General features: G+C 42.6%; 1 protein-coding gene and 1 pseudogene across 1 annotated transcript in view; one reads left to right on the forward strand and one right to left on the reverse strand.

Moving 5' to 3' along the window:
- The window catches only part of ARID1A (AT-rich interaction domain 1A), a 62,696-nt gene that overhangs the window by 27,120 nt on the left and 21,425 nt on the right, over positions 1 to 14,151 (forward strand). The window lies entirely within an intron of this gene.
- LOC118605479 lies at positions 7,938 to 8,061 on the reverse strand (annotated as a pseudogene).

Genomic DNA, 14,151 nt, shown 5'->3' on the forward strand with positions numbered 1-14,151 from the left:
AGGTTTGTGATCTCTGTTTAGAGTTTTGTTTTGTTTTGTTTTGTTTTGCTTTGTTTTCGTTTTTAAATCTTGGGCTTATAGGCATGGACCTGGGTGAGGGACAGAGAAGAATGGAGATGTTGGAAGAAGCCCTGTCTGCTCTCCATCAAACTTAAGAGAAGTCTGTGGGTTTGTTTGTTTACCTCACTATCAAGGGCTTAGTTTTTAGGTTTTTGTCTCAGTGTTTAGCGAAGAGAGGTAGGCTCTGGGGTACATTCAACATGGATCGTTACACTGAGCATGGGCAGAATAAAAGCAGTTTTTCTGGTGGGTGTTTTGTGTGAATAGGTGCTTTTGTTTAATAGAGTGGTTAGTGCCCAGATGCCTGATTAGTGTGTATGGAATGGACTGACCGTATCCTGAGGAAGGCAGTATAGTCTGTTAAGAGCTTGGGCTCTTGAGTTAGACCTCCTGGGTCTGCATTTTGACGCTGCCACTAAATCTGAGCCTTGGGCAAGTTGCTTAACCTCTCCCATGCCTTAGTTTTCACATCTGTAAAATGAACCTAACAGTACCCACTTCATGGGGGTTGTTATTAACATTTAAGAGGTTAATATAGGGAGGGTACTGGTACATTGTCAGCATTTCATAAATTTTATCTACTACCATCATCATCTCCCAAGGCATAAGCACTGTACTTGATACCTGAAAGGCAGTTCGCACCAACTATTTAATAGTAGGTTGGTTTTGGGAACATTTACTCTTAGTCTTAGCTCTGCCACTACATGTGGCAGGTCACTCACATTCTGAAAATTAATCTCCTGGGCACATGAATAAGATGAGCTGCTCTGAAATCTAGTAAAACAGTAGGTAGCAAACCCTCCATTACAAACCCTGTTTCAGTTAGGAAGTAGAAATTCATCACACATGCATAGACAAGAGTCTTAAAATTGTGATTGTGCTTGGAATTGAAGCCTATCTCTTTAGTTTTTCTCACTTGGGAGAAAATGGTTTCTGGATCTTTAAGGAATAGGTAGGAGGCAGGGACTCTCTTCATCATGAAGCCTCTCCTAGTTTCCGCTTAAAATCTCTGAGCCATAACCTTCGTAGAGCAAGGTCTGTGGAGTCCCTCCACACCTGTTACTGGCTTCGCAGCCAGGATGAATAGCCACAGTCAGATTGGACTTTTGAGACTGTTGACTTTCTCAGCTGAGAAATTGGGAGAGGAAGTGTCTGAATAAAGTAATTTCCCTTTGTTCCCTTCTCATTAATGTGTGTTGCAATCCTTTTCTGCATCCTGACCTTCACTGGAATGTGCTTTTTAACCTGATTCAGTCAAAAATGTGTGACCACTCCCTCGTCATCTATGGTCTGTGGCTAAATCTGGGTGAGGTGCTATTGTGGCAAGAACCCGAATTGATGAATTTCTGCTGGTGCTATAAGTTCGTACCCATCAGAAAGTTGTTCCTTGCTCCTAGTGACCCTTTGATAGAACTGTAGTTGGTATTTTTTAGTCTTGAGAAGGCTAGCATATAAACACATTGCATGTTTTCTAAGGGCTTGAGAGCCTTGTACTATTGGATTTAAAGCTTCTGATTTGACCCACTGAAGTGAAGGTGCTGGCAGCTTCTTGGACCCAAGGGAGGGTTGTTCCTGGGCAGTCTATCACAAGGAGCATTCCCAAGTTCAGGCTTCTACTGTAGATTCATCCAAATGGGTCATTTGGTCTGTGGTAGAAGCTCCATGTGGGAGGTGAGCTGACTAGATTATTGGCATCTTGTTTGTTGAATTGCTTTTTATCCTTCTGCTGCTTGGACCAAGAAACAAAAGGTGATTTTTCTTTGAAATTTTGGTTTGATGCCAGATTCGCCTAGCCAGGCTGGAAAACAGACACATCTGAAGAAAGAAGTCAAGATTCTCTACAAAGGGCCCTCTCCTTTTTTGAGCAGCTCTGTAAAAGGATCCTGAGGTTTGCTGGTGTATTCCTTCTCTCAGACACCGACTTGTGTTTGGCTCTAGAGCAGGTGCTAGGCTGACTGGAGGGCAGGTCCTTCAGTTTCCGCATCCCCCTCTTCATTCATTCATTCACCTTACCACTTAGCCCTAAAGGCATTGTGAGACCCTTGATTTAAAGACTGTATGGTTTCTGATCCTGATTATTACAAAAATTAGATTTTGAAGAGTTTTTGCTCAACTATTAATGCCAAACTATTTAGCTGCTATTATCCTGATTATGTCATACCTCTATTTAAAAATCTCTCAATTATTTTTCATTAATCTAGGAATAAAATCTCAAATCCTTAATATTACCTAGGCTATTCTCCCCTCCTCCCCTGCCCCTACTGCTCCACTTTCTGACTCACTAGGCCAGGAGTGAGGCCTGAGAATTTGCATTTCTAACAGATTCCTTGATGCTGCTAGGGATGTCACTTTGAGAACCTCTACTTCATCCTTTTTCACTTTCTGCCTTGCCCTCAGCTTTCTTTTTCTCTAAGGCCCCATGCTTTTTTCTACTTCCAGACCTTTGCACACACTTTTCTCTTCGCCTAATATACGTTTCCTTTGATCTCCTCCAGTTCATATTTCAGACTACATCTTCAAGATCATTTCCTCAGAAAACTTCCTCAATAATAGCTTAAATAACTTCTATGATGTCTTCACTGACTAAAGGCAATTCTTATTTTATTAAAACCTGCAATATTTAAGACATAAAAAAGTACAAAGAATAATTCAGTGTCTGAGTACTCAAGTTTAGAAACCAAATCTTGCTGACATAGGTGAAAACACCTTATGTAGCTCTCTGGGCTCACATATCCTTAGACCCAGAGAAACACCTCTACTTATGTGGGTCTCTTCTACTAGATGGTAAGCTCCTGGAGGGCAGATACTATATTATTCACCACTATGCCCCTACACCTGCCATATGACTCCCAAGACCAGTGGTTCTCTACCTTGGCTGGATGTTATAATTACCTGGGGAGAGAATGATTTTTAAAATCAATGACCAGGGTTGTCAGAGTTCCGATTGGTTTAATTTTGGGTGGGGCTTGGGCTTTGGTATGTTAGAAGCTGTCCCCGGTGATTCTGATTTGCAGCCTTGGCAAAGATTCACTAGTCCAAACTATGTCAGGTTCCTTTGCTATAACAGACTGTCTTAATACCCCATGATTTTATCAATGCTTAACTCAAGTGTAATTTCACATTATTTAATGCAAGCTCAGTGAGGGCTGACTTGCTCTGTCTTGCTCATTGCCAGTATAGTGCCTGGTATCTAGTAGGCTCCGACTCATTGAACTAATGAACTTGAGCAGTATCCATTACATTGCTCATCTAGAAAGTTTTGCTGATGGGACAGCACAACCATATTACCAGATTGTTGTTTTCACTGCTAGGGCAAGGCAGATATTAGACTGTTATGGGAAGGACCAAACTCCATTTTAGGATAGATTGATTTATTTGTATTTCCTAACAGTGGCTTAGGAAAAAGTTGGGATTAGGATTTGACATCTATTTTGTAAAACAGCTGCCACTGTACCTTATATCTTCTTATAAGGGGTGGGTGAGCAAATCTCCAGGTGTTGCATTAACTCTTTAATTTTCTTTCTTTTGGGGCAAAATCTTTAAGGGACTCCGAAAATTGGTATATGATTTCATTATTATAGTCATTTTTTTGAGAATGACCTGGATTTGTATCTTTAAAAGTTTCTATTTAAGTGAGTCTTCCAAGTCAAGTGTATGGTTTTCATAGAAAAAATGAATACTTCCCAAATTTTCCTAGTGAGGCACATTTGTAAATTTACATTTTAGCCTTAAAAGTGTACCTAGGATAGGGTTTCTGTTCAGTGGTAGAAAATGGATATAGGAGTAAAAGCCCTGATCTGGAGAGGTCAGCTAAATTTGTGTTTCTCAAACTTTAGCATGCATTAAGAATCATCTGGAGATTAATTAAAACATACTGACCTCTAGGCAGAGAGATTCTGACTCAGTAGATGTGCGCTGGGACACAGGAATTTGCATTTCCAGCAAGGTCCCAGGTGGTGCTGAAGTTGCAGATACCATACTTGAATAACAGTGAGATTAGGTAGTCCTTAGAAAAGGGAAGCAAAAAATTACCTGACTAGGAAGCCAGTGGTAACTTGAATAATTGTAGTGACTTACACCACAGTTTGTCTCTCGGTGATCTGGAGGAAAGATTGTCGGTTGAAAATGGTGGAAAGAAGAGACTTGAGAGAGAACAACCACCTGCAGCTGCAGCCTCAGTGCAGTTTATTCCTGAGTTAAGGCATCCTTTGCACTGTCAGCATCTCCCTGGGAGACTTCCTCTCTGGTGACCATTAATGGATCCCTTCCATAAGTTGGTCACCAAACCCTAGTCTACCTCAGTAATGGCTTTTGAATCTGCTTTCCTCTGTCCTTCCCCTCTGCCTTTTTTTCAGGCCCCTGTTATCTCTCCCTCGTGTCGTGCCACAATCTCCTGTTGTTTCTTTTCCTTCTGAGTCTGTCCTCAACATAATTACCAGAGTGATCATCTTAAAACATCAAACCTGGCAACTAACATTACTGTTTTAAAAGCCCTTGCTACCTGTTGCCTATAGGTTTAAGTCCAAGGGTGACATATAAGTTCTTTTGTAATCTGGAGGATGAGGCTATTAAAAAAAAATTTTTGAGTAGGTAGGCTCTCTGTCCTTAGAGTAAAGCCTTGTGCACTGTTTGCTGTAGATGTTATATAGAAGGCAAGTAGGCATTAGGCAAGGATTGGACTTTGGTGACTTCTGAGGTAACCTGAACTCTTAAATCTGTGCTTTTGAACATGACATGGTCACTACTCTCAAGGATCCTCCTCTGTTTCATTAGTGAAATAAGTAGAAGAATGTGCACCTGAATGTTACACTGTGCTATCAGAGTTTGATGAAGTCAGTGATCCATTTATGTCCAAATAGTCGAGGGAAGATATGGCAGAAATTTAGAGTAAGCCATGTATGGATGTACTTGGGTGGTTGGAAGGGAAAAGTACAGCCTGAACAGAGGCCAGGTTGGGGAGGGGGGCGGTGCAAAATAGATGATGTTTGGGGGGTAGTCAGGATCAAGCTTCTTGGGGTGGGGAGCGACAGGCAGGAAAACTAGATATCACAGATTAGGACCCTGATGGGCTAATAATAAGGCATTTGGATTTGATCTCACAACATGTTTTACAAAAACAATTGTTTAGTATGGTTTGAAAAGGGGGAGAGTCTGAAAAGGGGATATGTTAAACTGTTGAAATACTTCTGGCAAGATGTATGGAGTTTTGCACCTCTGTCTCATTTGCATAGCTACATAGTCCTATTCGTGAGGTGTGCAGGAAAGAATCTGCAAAACTGAATATAAGTAGACTCTATTGGGTAGAAAATTTGATGATCTTGATTGACTGGTGGGGAAAAGACAGAAATCTCATTGGCAGAAATAGAAAGATTAATAGGAAGACTCATTTTCGAGAAGTTCCCTTTAGCGAGATATCTAAAAACAAATGTTTAGTAACTAGTTAGATATAGGAGACTGAAATTTGAGTCAAGAATTGAGTCTGAATAGAGCTTGAGAGTTGTCTGTATAGTAGTTAATAGTTAAACCACAAAATGTGCAAGCCTCCCAGGCCACGGAGTATGGAGAGATGAGCCAGATGGAGGCCTGGACAGTGCCTGCAGTTACCATGTAGAAGCACTCCAGCATATGGTTGGAGAGATTGGAGGAGGATCAGGATTGTGTCATATTTTTGAAAATCAAGGAAGGGAGGAAGATGGCCACATCAGATTTATATTTCAAGAAATATAAAGTTGGGTTTTCATGAAGCAGGCTACTGGGATCCTTCTTAGGTAGAGAGAGGACCTGATATCTGAAGACTGGAGGAAATGAAACAGCAAGGGAAAGGTGTCAAGATTAAAAGCACTCTTGAAAGGCATTGAAGGGGGAGGCAGCTGAGTCGACCCAAATGCCTTCAGCTCATCACAAGACCTGCATATGTATAAGGCAGATAGATAGCAGGGTGAAGATGATGGCAGAATATTAGGGTATAAATGGGTACATCTTTCAGGAGTCAGGAGAGAAAGGAATCAAGGCCACTCACTGAGTTACAAGGCAGGAATCCCCAACCCCCGGCCCACAGACCGATATTGGTCCATGGCCTGTTAGGAACCCGACCACACAGCAGGAGGTGAGCGCAGGCAGATGTGTGAGTGAACCTTCATCTGTTTGCAGCCACTCCTCAGTGCTAGGAACACTGGTCCCTGGTGCAAAAAAGGTTGGGCACCACTCTTATAAAGGGACACTATGAACTTAACTGAAAAAGTCCTAGAGGCTGCTGTTGAAGATCTAGATCATACTTATTTCCTCTGTTTAGGTAGGAGTGGAGGGTATTGATGCCAGGAGTAAGGTGGAGAACAGGATTAAGATTTTTAATGCCTGTTAAATTATAGATATTCTTGTATGACTTTGTTTTCCAAGCCTTTCTTTAGATTTCACTTAAAACATAGTAGCTATTAGCAGTGTTTTACTACTGTGATGTTCTCAGACCCTGAGAGTTTGGGTTACAAGGATCTGGAAAGTGGAAATGGGAGAGAACTATGTTGTTCCTGTAGAATCTGAATCTTAGAGGGCAGGAGTGAGGCCCGGAAAGGAGCTACAGACTACACCAATCCTAGAAGGGCAGGAATTGAAATATACTGAGTAATCACTCCTGTTTTACGTGAGAAGAAACTATAAGGGTTAGAACCAGGATTTGAATCTAGCTCTATCTGATATCAGATACTTCCTGTAGCCTCCCACCCAGCAGAAGAGTTGGTCCGTCCAATCCTCTCTTGATGTTTAGCCAAAAGCCTCAACCTCTTTGCTATTTAGCATTTAATTAGACTTGTCCTTAAAGGAGTTTAAATGGATTTCCATTTCACTTGTGTTTTCCCAGATCTCCTTGTGATGGAGACACAGACGAGTTGTGAAAAGGGCAGCTGAGGGATAAGAAGAGATGGGAAAGGGAAGATGGCTAGATCCATAGGGCAGGGGAGGCCTGCTAGAGGAACTAACCACCTAGGAAATTACTCCAAACAATGGAAAGTTGACAAGAGTTTGATTCTTTTGTTTCCCTTGTGTTGGATGAGAGCAAGACCTATTCTGTGCCTTTCTCAGAACACAGTGTCCTCAGGCTAACTTAATCAGTCATATCCATGTTCTGAAAAAATGCGGTCCATTATCTAGTAGCGCAGACATCACCTGGGAGTTTGCTAGAAAAGCAGATTCTTGGGCCCCACCCCAGCTTTATAAAATCCAACGCTGTTAGCAAGATCCCCAGGTGATCATTTGTCTAATAATTTAGAAGCAAGAACTTAGACCCTGAGAGCTGAGTGTAAAGTTTTCAAATCTGGGGATTTTGGAATACAATTAATTTTACCAACTATGTCTAGTAAAGTTTAAATAATCTCTGAGTGTGGGGGGATGGGAGCGGGAGACCACCACCAGTTGTATTTTGGGTGCTTTGGGCGCCCTTGCACACCATTCCTGCAGTCCAGACCCGATCTCCAGCCACACAGGTATACCTTAAGCTCTTTACAACTCTTGGTCCTTCCTGCCATTTTCTTTTGCTTAAGTTGTCATTGTGGGTTGTCCTCCCATCCCCCACTCCCTTCACCCCCTGCCCCCCAGCCAATTCTCTTTTTTAATGCCCAGAAAATGTCTGCTTTGGCTTCAAAACCTAGCTGAAATAAATACCTTCTCTCGGGACTCCTTCCCCATTTTCTTCAAGCAGTTTCTTCATGGTGACATTATGCTGGTACCTCTGAGAACTTAGGTCTGTATCTGACACCTGCATCAGGGAGATACTCAGTAAACCTTTGTTGAGTAGCCTGTAGGTTCTTGTTACCTACCTGCGCTTGAGGGCCAGCTTTTTGTCATCTAGGTTTTCTGGGGGGAGTGACAATTTTTTTTTTTTTAAACACCTACAGCACCTGGTATTCTTAGGTGGTCTCCCATCCAAGTACTAACCAGACCAGGCGTGACCCTGCTTAACTTTGGAGATCAGACGAGATCGGGCACATTCAGGGCGGTGTGACCATAGACACAAATCCTTTAAAGACTTAAAAAATTCAAATGTTTGAAGGATTTGAATTTTATACCGTTTGTGTTCTTTTTTGTCATATTTCATCATAATGAATGAGGCAAGGCCAATGGTTTTTGCCTAGGTTTTTGATAGCTTATTTTCAAAGGGATATCAGAAATGCCACAAGCAGTTTTGGAACCCAGAGAAGCTAGGCTGTTCTGAGGTTGATGACTTGTTTTCTTTAGATCTGACTGTGTATCTGTGCTTGTTCCCCTTGAATTATAGCCCAGATGTTCTCACAAAGTCTGCAAAAGGAAAAGAGGAAATTCCCGCCTCCTTCTGTCATATCTGCTCAGACTGCTCAGAGCAGCATGTACCCTCTGCAAGTAGCCATCCCTTTTCTAGAAAGCTGGTTCTCTGGCAGGGCTAACCAATCCGCTTTTCCACCTTAGTCATGCTGCTCTGGCCCTGATACTGCCTGGTGCCTGCTGGAGCCTGTGCTGCTTGCAGCAGATTACTGTATGCTTGTTCCTGGGCCCATTTCCTGTTTCTATTCTAGTAACTGGTGGCTCAGCTCCGCTTCCTGCTTGTGTGTCTCACACAGATTCCTCTTGTCCTCTTGCCGGAACCTTTTGTTTTCTTCAGAACAACTTCAGTCTGAATACTAATTAAACCCTTACCTCTGGTGTGAGAGCTCCTGGGGTCAGTTACCTACTGAGGACTGGTGGGAAGCACCTCTCCCTCTCCAAGCATACCACTTGGATTTGACCTTGTTTTTTAGTTTATCCCAAACCCTGTTATAGGAAGCTAGTAGTGGTTGCCAAAAATTGGTATAAGAGGATAAGCTGGAAGTTTGTGCAAGCTAAACTTATGTTCACTCATTAGCTGCACAGGGCTGTCAGGACTGGTGTGCCCTGCTTCTTTTGCACCTGGAACTTATAAACATTTCCTGCTGCTGAGGAAATCACTTGGTACTCTTTCTAGCCCAACTCTCTCTGAAGACCAGGGAATACTTATTTTGGATTGGGCAAGTAATGCTATCCTCAGCAGAGTAAAAGCTTTTAGAGAAAATAGGGATGAAAAGGAAAGCCTTGCTGACTCAACCTTCCATCTCGTGTGAGCAGTTCAACCTCCTCACAGCTTAGAGTAGGAGGGAGAAGGTACAGGGAAGGAGCGAAGGTGGTTGTCCTGGACAAATGTTCTAAGACTCCTCCATCTCGTCTATTTTTCCCAGAAGACACTGGCTTAGCAGAGAATATGCTTTATGAATAATTGTGTTCTCTTTCCTTCACAACCACTTTTTTGGGAGCATCTGATAATACTGTGTCAGATAGAGTGGTTTCTATACTGAACACTAGGCCTACATATATTTAATAGAGAGGGATTTAATACTGGAAATTGGGCTTATAAAACTGTTAGAAGGATTGAAGGAGCAGCCCCTAGGCTTCTCCTTAAGAAACAGAACTTAGACCTAGATTTGACCCACCAGGGGAACTCCTACTTGTGAGCTACTATCAGGTTGATTGCTCTAAACCTGCTATCCAGGGATCTGTAAACTGGAATCAAGAAGCAGCAGCAGCTGCTGCTTCCAGAATCGTCACCCAGTTAACTGGAAGATGAAACCAAAATGCTCCTGCAGAAACAAATGAAGGAGACAGAAATATGGTCTCTGCTATACTTTGATCTAATCTCGAGGCTGCTTCTAATTAGTAGAACCTGAATTGTATCCAAACTCATCTGCAAAGGATTCTGGGAAATGTAGTTTCCAGCATTTTAATCACAATTGGGAAAAGAATAGACTGGAGACTGCAGGAGCTAATCCACAGAATATTTACCACACTGACACAAACATCACCCCTCCCTCCCACCCCACCCCACCCCACCCCCTTTACATAAGAGGAACCTAAGGCCCCATAAGGGTAAAGGACTTGCCCAAGGCCATTCAGTAAATGGGAACACTGAATTTCTTAACTTCTAGGCCAGTGCTTTTACTAGTGGGACCAATTCCTATAAACAATCAGCAAAAAATTATATTAAGAATGCCATATTCAGGAAAAAAAAACTTTTGTCTTCCATTTTCTTTTCTCTTTGGAGATGAAGGAAGGAAGGTACGGAAAGATGTAGGGTTGAGATTTCCTGGCAAAAGTAGTGATACTGTAGTTTCCAGATTTAGGCCTATTGTCTAGGAGATGTAGAAAGCATTTACTTTGGAAGGAAGAAACCCCCAAAACTAAGATATTTCTGAAATTCCTGAATCAACATACGGATGAATTCAGTTTCCTTGGTGATAATGGCTTTTCTTTACCCATCCCCCTTTCTCTTTCTCTTCTGTTGGTGCTTTCTGCAAAGCTGCCATTGTTGTTCTCCAAAAGACCAACCAAAATCAGAAAGCCAGCCCAGATATGATTGCCAAGCTATTTCTTTCAGGGGCGGGGAGTTGAGCTTTTTGAACACTATATGTAAACCAAGTCCTCCTGGAAATGTTATCCTTGATGAAACTACTCTACACCAGAATGAGAATTTGTTCTTCTAAACTTGGTCCAGAGGAGAGGACCCCTAGATGTGGAACTCTGTTAACATACCTGATAAATCAAGCATGGAATTAGCTGTTGTTTTTTTTTCATATATATATTTCTCATGTAATAGTGTTTGATGTTCTACCTGCAAGCTGTGATGAAACTAGTATGTGATCTAGTGTTGTCTCTTTGGGGACCAGTGCTTGATCTCTTGCTCCATTCACTTCTGTGGCCTAAACCTGTTCCACCATCCCTACTTGGTATCAGCATGGAATTGTCTGGTATTGTGACATAATCTCTGATTGCTATGAGGCAGAACTCACCTCCAAGCTGTTAGCTCACTTCCTTCCCATTTGACCTTTCCCAAGGAAGCTAAAGCTAAGAAACCATGCCTTGTTGAAGGTATGAACTAGGAGTTGAAGGCTAGAGTGAAAGTCAGCAAACTTGTCCCTTAAGGCCAGCTTTGATTGGGAAGAATATTGACTATTGTTAACTGAGATGAGTGAAGGTCATTTCCTGACATTTTGAGGAAGGTAGGAGAAAAACCAAGTTCCAAATAAAAAAGCCAAGTAGGCCTGTGATAGGGAAGACCACTGGCAAATGTAAATTTAGGGCTTCAAATACGAAACCAAGAAAATAATCCAATCCAGACCAGACCTTGGTCTAAGCTGTATGTTCAGCACAGTGCCAATTTTGCCTTTCCCAGTTATGTACATTATTACATCCTTGCTTGCCTTCTCGTTGCTATAATTCTGAGGAACAGCCAAATGAGGTGGAAGCCCAAGGCAATGCTCCTTCCCCTTATACTTCTCATGCCTAGAACTCTGCTTTCTTTTGTGTTCTTTCCTCTCCCCTTTTTCTGGCCTCCTCACTCAAGTTCTAGGATTCAAGCTGATGATCATGATGGAACAAGGTCTGTGTGGTTGGCTTTCTTAACAGGGAATGCTTGACTTAGAGAAAGTTTGGGAGTTCCTAACTTCTCTCCCTTCTCTAGCTTTACTGTGTTCATTTCCTGCTGGTATTAGAACAGTCCTATTCCATAAATATGCACTGCTCTTGACTGCTCTAACCCAGGTCCAGCTCTGACCCAGTTTCTTTCTTTCTTTCTTTCATATTTGGAATGAAGTATCTGTTAGTTAGTGACCCTTAAATCAATCACTGTACATTTTTGGTCAAGAGGTGATTTCTGACTTAGATGACAGACACATCTTTCCTGGACCAAATGAGAAGCCTTTGCAGGGGAGGAGTGTGTGTCACAGTAGGCTGGTCAGGTAGGTAACATGGTATTTTGCAGGTTTGGTGGGGACTGTGACAAATGAAAGCAAGGTTTTAACTGATTAGTGCCCTGTGGGAGTTCTAGGATTTTTTTAAAAAAAAACAAGTTAGGAACCTGAGTTTTTAAATGTAAATCTTTTTTTCTTTTTTTATCTTTGAATTATTAGGAGGGGTCTGTATGGGAGTATTGGTCAAGGGATTACAATGTTTTCTGGAGCCTGTGGATCTGTCCCTGCAGCTTCCTGTGGACTGCCCATGTAGCTTTGGTTCCCTCAGATGTGTTGCTTAGAATTTCTCTGGGGATGGGGGCCAGCTATGGGGAGCACCATCCATCTATTGCCAACTCTCATTGTGTTTGGTGTTTGTTTTATTGGTTTGGGGAGGGGGAAGTGCAGGAGAGATGTTGAGCAGAAGCACTCAATGTGATTAAACCTCTAGCCGAGCAGATCTGTGGGAGCAGAATATCGACCCCTGGAAAATCAATGGCTGCTGCAGTGGCTGAGCTGCTCTTTGCAGGGGCTCACACCGCAGGAATGCAGGCAGCACAACAATCTTTCTTCTTACCCTTTTACACCTCAGCAATACCTTCAGCCTCCACCCAAAGGGTCAGACCCATCTCAAGAGATTTTGCTAGGGTGGATTAGAACAGCAGGTTCTTGTATTTTTGTAATTAGATTGAAATTGCTCCAGCGACACAGAGCCCCACCTCCTGACAGCCTCCTTTACAGCCGTTCCTTCCCTGCACTGCAGTTCTGTCAAGAGCTCTTACCCAAGTGGCCATGGCCCATTCTGGGATGCACTTTTCAGTTTTAGATAGCAGTCAGTTCCCTTGTTGCTAGCACCCAAGGGTCCCTCCCTAATGGAGGTCTAGAATTAAGGTACAGGTTTAGGGCGGGGCAATGATTAAAGGAAAGAGAGGACTAATAAAGATTAGGTCTAAAGAGCTGAAGAGTATGCCTTTGAGTATATTATTGGCTGAACACCATTATCAAGCATTTAGTCTTCTGGTGCCTGACATTTTTCTGGTCACTCATAACAGGAGAATATAGCCCGGCCTTGCTCTGGTCTCACAGGCTAGTGGGAAAAGGGCAAATTCAGCACAGTGCCATCAGTCCCGTAACATTGGCCTAGAGGAGCTTTGGAGAGACTATGGAGGCTTTGCCCTCACAAAGCTTTTCTCGTCTTTGAAATTTCCAAGGCAGAATATGATTTTAGTCTGTAGTTGCTGCACCTGAAGTGCAATGTCAGGCAATTGGTAGTCTACCCATTTCTCCTCTTTGGCTGGGAAATGGGTCACCCTGCTCTGTTGTTCAAAGAGAGTTCTGTTGCCCCATCGTTGGAGCCTGGCTATGGGCAGGGCATTAAAGCTTGCTTGGATTTTGCCCCCAGAAAAGAGCTTTACCATTTTGTAGTTTGGGAATGGAGTCCCTAAACAAGGCCCAGGCCATTTATCCTGAAGGTTTGGAAGGGAAAGGTTGCAGGGCTGGGTGAGGAAGAAAGTGTCAGGGTTTGAAATTTCCTGAGATGAGGACACTCAAAGCCAGGGATATTTTGGCTCCTGCTCATGCCACCACCCCCTCCCCCATACCCTTGTGCTTGATAATAGGATTAGAACACATCCAATATGAATACCAATAGAGACCTGATACTTCTTACCCTCCTGGAACTTAATTTCCTGCTTGCCTCCTTAAATTGTAAATCACTCTCTCCTGCCCCTCACCCCTGTACGTAGTAAAGTGTCCTCCTAAGGATCCAGAGGTGAGAAAAAGTACTATACCCTTTAGTGTAGAAAAAGTAAGTTCAAATTAAGAGAGTTAAGGTGAAAGGGCTGATTTGAAGTAAACCATGAAAGGTTTAGAAAGCAAGAGTGGTTTATTGGAAGAGTGGCTAAGAAAGAAGAAGCACATAGACTTGCAGAGTTGGTAGTTTTTAGTCTTTCCCTGACAGAGAAGCTAAGTGAGATTAGCCTGTCAGCTAATTACCCAGCGTGTCCAGAGACAGGTTGTTGCCTGACCTTGTTTGGAGCATAGCACCTAGCCTTCTATAGTGGCAAGCTTCCACCTTATGTTAGAAAGAGTGCAGGCTTTGGAATCAGAGGAATACGGGTTTAAACCCCCGTTCTTCCGTGTAATTAATAGCTCTCTGCCCTTTGGCAAGTCATTTAACTTCTGAGCTTCCTGCTTCTTTGTTAAAATGGGGTTGATACCTACATCAGCAGACAACTGTGAGAACTAAATGTGATTCAGCCACAAACCTTAGAATCGAACTCTTGATGGTCACTTATGTGTGTCAGTTCTTCCTTTCAGGAGGGAGACACAA

Source organism: Rousettus aegyptiacus, unplaced genomic scaffold, assembly GCF_014176215.1.
Source record: "Rousettus aegyptiacus isolate mRouAeg1 unplaced genomic scaffold, mRouAeg1.p scaffold_m13_p_1, whole genome shotgun sequence".
Classification (NCBI taxonomy): domain Eukaryota; kingdom Metazoa; phylum Chordata; class Mammalia; order Chiroptera; family Pteropodidae; genus Rousettus; species Rousettus aegyptiacus.